The sequence below is a fragment of the Sceloporus occidentalis genome, unplaced genomic scaffold, assembly GCF_023333645.1.
Source record: "Sceloporus occidentalis isolate IW3139 unplaced genomic scaffold, rSceOcc1.0.p SCAF_85, whole genome shotgun sequence".
NCBI lineage: Eukaryota > Metazoa > Chordata > Lepidosauria > Squamata > Phrynosomatidae > Sceloporus > Sceloporus occidentalis.
This window is the reverse complement of record NW_028317065.1, coordinates 2,854,215-2,860,942: the sequence shown is the minus strand read 5'-3', so window position 1 is coordinate 2,860,942 and position 6,728 is coordinate 2,854,215.

Here is a 6,728-nt window from a genome sequence, read left to right as displayed (position 1 = left end):
ACAACTAAGCAAAATAATAAATACAATAAGGACACACACGGCAGGTTTAAAGCTTTAATTACATATAATGAATTTTACTTTTGCAGTGACTCCTGCCAAAGCAGAATTTAAGGCTGCTTTAAAGAACAAACAATTTTATTGTGGTGTCCGCATAATAGATCATACAAGCCGTGAACTGGAAAATGTTATACAGACCCAGAGAGATTTATAGTTGGCTTATCTCATCTTGATATAATGATGTCACACTCCAGTGACATCATTATATCAAGATTCTTACTGTTTCATCATAGCCTGTGGTATATTCTTGCCTAGGCCTAGAGTGGCACATCCACGGGAGGCAGCCACTCTGCCGCATCACTGGGGCAAATCATCATATTGGTTATGGTTTGTTATGCTTCATCGCCAAATAAGACATGATGCAGTGTGTTTTTTTGCTTTCTTTTGTGGTGCTTATCTTTCTGTATTGACAAAAGTAAAGCTGAAGAGGATGTCAATATTAGTTTAGCCCACATTTGAATGGAAAATTCGGGTGAATAGCTATTGCTACAGGTGTTGTACTTTTAAAAACATGTTTTCATTAGGGAATCACTATCGGAAAGGGTATAAAACACTGTTTCAGACTAAACTATTTATTTGTAACCACTTTTTTTTTATTTATAGTTTTATATAGATTTAATCATGTAAAAGAATGTCAGAGATCTCTTAGAAACCATCCACTAATCACTACAAAAGGTCAAAGCTATTGTTCTGTCTTAAAATAAGTAAATTTTGTTCAAGGACTGTGTAGTTCAGTATGCGTTAACTGTTGCAGGGAATATAATACAGATGTTTAAGCGTCCCGGCAGAAGTTGTAGAGGCTCATACAGTGAGAGAATTTAAACATGCATGGGATAAGCATATGGCTATCACAAATCTGAGACCAAGGAATGATTAAAGTCTTAGTCTTTATGTCAAGACAATGGACAGTCTGGATGGTCCATCTTGTTCTTATCTGCTGTTCTTCTATGTTTCCACGTCAGGTGCAGTGGAACACTGGTTCATACAGTTCATGCAATTCATGCAGTCCCCCCCCCCAGTACTATGCTCAAAGCTACGTATAAACTGGCAGTCATGTGCAAATGCTGGCAGAAAATAGTTAGTTCCCCTAAGGAATCCAAAGATTGTTATCACAGTTAAGCTTGTAAACCGCATAAGCAGGGGTTTACAAATATCAAAGGTGTTCAACCAAAGTAGTACTATTTGTGCAAGCCCACATAGCTAAGTTTAGCTTAATGATCTAAATATAGAAAAACATTTTTTTTAAAAATGATCAAAACGTTAAATCACGTTCTAGTGAGACTACAAGGAAGTGCGTTCCATGAGCACTAAACTGTAAGAATGTGGTCAGGTCAGTGCATTTCTGTGTATCAGCTATGCCCTTTCCACATTACTGTTAAGTTGGACCAATGTTTCACCTTTGCTGAATAATGTCCGCAGAGCTGGAGAAACCGACTCGGCAAAGTCTCTGACAGATCACACGCTTGATTCACTGAAAGACTCCGCGAGACAAACAGCGCTACTTTCACTGATCCCTGAAAAGAAGGAAATGGGCATTGGTGCCTCTTTAACATACTTACAACAGCGTAAAGTATGGGCCAACTGTATAGAAAAAATCTGCTTTCTCACTCCCTATTATTATCATCTATTATTTAAATAGCGCCAACAATTTACCCAGCACTTCTAACAGTATATACATTCAAAGGGTGTGACAAGACTAGAACTGACAAACTAACACAAACCAATACATTATGTCAAGAGGGACCCGCTTACAATCTACTGTAAAGCAACAGTGATGTAATCATATTGTGTATTGCGTGTATTAGCGCAAAGTCTCTTGGGGATCTAATAAAAGGGCAAGCTCCCTATAGTCTTAATAACTGCTTAATAATGTTATTTTAAATGAATAAAAGCAAGTTATTTTGTAGAGTAGGAGCGGGATCTGGAAGGCTTGCCACGTCACCAATTCCCCTGTTAGGCCCTTGATACAGCAGACCTTGGCATTGTGTGTTTATACAACTGTCTCTCGTAATATGGCCTTTTATTAACAGCAAAGGAGTGGAAACCGCACAACAAAGGGTAGCACACCGGAAGTGTTACAGTGTTTCATGTGCATTGAAAGAACTTCCAGACTATTAACAGCTTTCTCATTTGTGTTCTGTTGAAATATCACACAATGAAACAATAAAGAACACACACAATAAGACAAACAGGCCACCGGATGCCTGGTTTCCAACAGCCCAGACCAGTCATTTCACATTATTTTGTTTCCACCGGACTATCCAGTTGTTTGTCATAACAACCAAAACAAACGGCGGTAAATGTACATTGTTTTAATGGCCGTACACTCCATTTAGACACGTTAATGTTACAGTGACTAAACTCGCATGATGTAAGCGGCCCCCCAACTCTGGCCTCTCTGCTCCAGCCCCTTCTCTGGCCTCCTCCGCTCACGCCGTAAAGGAAAACAGCGGGGTCTTCATTGCGAAGCTAGGCCTCAGCGTGTAGGTCGGTTTGGCAGGCGGTGTATATGTACGGAGGCTGCCTTTCCAGCTCTGTGTGCGCACCGCCCTGTGTCAGCTCACTTCCCCCGGGCCCCCGCCTCCTCTCCCTGCGAGCCGAGTGCGTGAGAGTCCGGACTGTGTGATATCAGCCGCGCAGACCTCCCTTCCAACACCGGCATAGTAACGTGGGACAGGCAGAGCCTCCAGCCTCCTATCCTCATACAAGGTAAGGGAGCTGCCTGCCCCGGCGACGCAAGAGGCCGGTGTGCTGATGGCGGAACATAGAGCCCCCTAGTAATCACATAGAATATTAATATATATAAACCGGTAAGATGTCCTATAATTATCTATAGGTCATGTGCTGCAGTCTGTGTTTTTAACCGATTTCCTATGAATTGGTAATTCTCCGTTTACTCGGAAACGGGTTGATTCGGGTAAGCCAAAGCCTGCTGTTATAGACGGCTATTTAGAGGTATATTTTCGTCTTGTTGGTGTATTAAAATCCAAATCACATTGTAACCCAACCCTGGTATGAGAACCCAGGAGGCCTACAGGAAGAATCATTTAGTGGCAGTCTACACACAGTGGCTCAATGAGCTTACAATCTATTACCACGAGTTATATTATTGCACGCTCTCCTCCAAAATACTAAGAAATCAGCCAGGAAACATAACAAAAAGTGTGTGTGTGTGTGTATATATATATATATATATATATATATATATATATATATATATACACATAAATAGTTAGCATTATAATAATAGTATATTTTCATTAACTTAATATGCCCATACACTTTGTTGAAGTAACAAGCATGATCATGAATTTGCGTGCCTAAATTTCTTCTCTTTCCAAACTGGTCACATACCTTTTTAATGTAATATCTATCTAAATTGTAGGTTGAGATCTAGTCCAAAAAGACATAACTCTACATTATACTCTGTGTGTCATTTGTTAAATATAGTCTGAAGGTCATTATATTAAAGGATCAATTGTGCCTTTTTTTGTCTTTGTGTATCTTTCAGTAAAATATTAACGCCACGTCCAACCCATCCTTTAATTTAGTTAAAGCATGATGTTTCTCAGAGAAGCTGAAGCCTCTCGTCTTGCCATGATCTGCCACGCTAGACTGTCTAAATCTAAGCTAATTTCTGACTCTCATGACTAGGGAGACGTACAACGGCAGCATAGACATCAGGCACTTACACTACGACGGAGCTACCTTGTCAGTACAGGGGACAGTTTCTCCATGAAATGAAACAGATCAGTGAAGCAAAATTAGTTTGCTTCACTTATGCCTGGAACAAATTGGCCTGACTGCCCATTCTCATGCTTCAGAGGCCTTTCTGCAACACTGCAGATGGCATAATGTGGACTCGCTCAATCCACTCAGGAAGCCTACTCGTAGTTTTTACATTAATGTTAAAATGTAGATAATAGCTAAATAGTGCTACTCAAGAATGACATTTGATCTATATGTTTGTCTGCACAATGTATAGACGAGGCTTCTTTTCCAAAGAATGCCAGTTTGTCTCTTTTTATGACAAGTGGGCTTTGTAATTCCATTAAGATGTATAGTCACATCATGATGTCATGTTCTTAAGTTCACTTGGTTTCTCAAGGTTGGAGAAGGCTTAGAGAACTCTGTTTCCCGCTGAAAGTGAAATTTTCATTGAATAGTGGATATACCATAAAGCCTGTAGTGCAGGTTCTTCATTCCAGTTAAGGAATCCAGAATATGCTGAAGGAGCCATGATTGTTTCAACTGGACCAGGTATGCTGGAATGCTACCTTTTTGTCTGTGAACCAGAAATTTCCATATGTTGTTAAAAAAAAAATAAAAAATCAATGTCTATTTCTGGAAAAACAGGTAGCACTTGTAAATTCCTTATTCTTATCTCATTTTTCCAGTAAATTGTAATTGACTTTTACCAAATTCATTTTGGGCTTTAGACTTGCAGGAAAATCCTGTAGGGATTAAATTGCATGGAGTCCCAAGATGGTAATTAAGAGTTGGTTGTTTTTTGGGTTTTTTTGAGCATTAAAATGTCACGACCTTTTGGTGCAGTTTGCAACATTATCCTATCACCATAGCAACCGCACAAACAGTCCATTCAGCAGGGTCATTGATTATAAGACTACTTTCCAAACTCTTAAGTGGAATTCCTCTTTATAAATATCATTACGTGTGTGTATCGAGAATGGCAAGGCATACAGTTGTGCTGGGGGACAGAATGGCACTCCGCCACAAATTAGAAAGCTTGTTAAAATAGACTTGTGTTGACTAAACCTAGTTTTTTTACACACATGCAAATATAGGCTGAATTGGAAAAGCACTTTGGTTCATCAATAACGGAATTTCCCAGGTAATCCTTTTGGTATTGACCCAGAATAACGCAAACAGTAACTTCTCCCACACCCCGTTGACACACACGCACACACACAAGCTGCTTCCTTTATTGCTTTAAGGGAGAGAGACATTAATAATCCCAAAGACTATGTACGTGGAATATGTGTGCTCAGTTGATATCTATAACCATGCAGTTATCGACATACGCACACAGGGTCATATATATCTTCTAGATTATGAAATCCTTCGTTACGTTTTGTCCTTGGACTCATGAGGCGTGTCTTGGTTTAATGAAGTTAGAAAGGTCACGTTGTGGTTCATCCGCACACATACGATTGCATGCCAAAATATACAAACATTTTGCGTAAGTGTACTCGCATTTTGTATAAAAAAATTACTTTTTTGTTCAATATCTTTTTATTTAATTCCGGTAAAAGATATACAACGTTTTGTCCAGAATACAACATATCATAGTAAAAAAAAAAAAAAAATAATAATAATCTATCCCCCTCTTCATTGTGTCCTTCGTTTTTGGACCAAAGTATTGTTATATAGTTGGATGTGATAACGTCAAGGCCTGTCACGAACCGGGGGAGCAGGTCTGATAGGAGCCCAGGTGCAGGGGATACGAGGGGCTCTGTCTGTACCCCACGATGCATGATGGCTTGGGGTTGGTACAGACAGGCGCAGGAAATAACCCAAAGACAGAAGATGCGGATTAAGAGTTGTATTGCATATGCTGGTACAACAATATATATACAAGGAAAGTCACTTGGCAGGAAGCCCTCTCGTTGGGGCACACACGGCAGGAAGCCCTCTCGTTGGGGCACACACGGCAGGAAGCCCTCTCGTTGGGGCACTCGACTTGGGAGTCCACTTAGTGGGGCGCTGGCCGCAACTCAGGAACCAAAGCAGGAACAGATCAGGAACCAAAACAAGTAGTCCTCAAACGTCAATGTCAAGGCCCAGACTGCAGGGCTGGGCAGGTTTATAAAGGTTGTCTTGATCATGAAATCAACTGCAGCTGGACCTGATAATCAGTCAGAGTGGTTCTGAGTGGCAAGGGCGGCCACTAGTGGCTGGAAACATGAAATAAATAGCACAAAGTTTCAACAAGTCCATACAGCGAAGGGTGAACGTTACATACCCCCACCGCAAGGAGCAGCCTCCGGATGCTTACAGACCTGTGGTCTCACCATCTGCGGTGAGACTTCTTTCTCGCACGTAGTGCTTTCTCAAACCCTTCCAGACCCGCACAACATATCACGTTTCCATTGGAAGTCACTACGAGATCTGATGGTAGGGGTTCTGTTGTGCTGAGTTGGGCTGGATAGACCTCAGCTACTGGATACACAGATGCGATAGTCCCGGTAAGTGCTTGTCTTGTCCTATCCCTACTCCTGTATTCACCAGGGGTTAGGTAATCGCCCTGTGCACGGATCTCCTTCGATCGGCGTTGAATAGCACCAAGACGGGGCTGAGTTGCAGGTGGGATGGAGGAACCCTTACTGGACCTTTGGTCACGGAGGAGTCGTTCATACTGTTGAAGCCCTTTTTTATGTACAATATTTCCATCTGATGCAAGAACGTCGCTAGGAACCCATAGGGAGTGTCGTGCGGTTTGGAGTGTCCTATTCCTACTCCTGTGAGTGGTAGGAGTGGTGTTCCTTACCGCACAAACAGCTGGGGGGTTCATATCCATGGCTGTGTCTGTTACATCTGTCTCAGATGACGCACTGTCTATATCAGACCACTCGGGGGCGTCGGACAAGGTCTGGAGGTCATCCGACATCACGATGGAGTGCGTAGGAGTCTCAGGTGCTGAGGACTGGTTA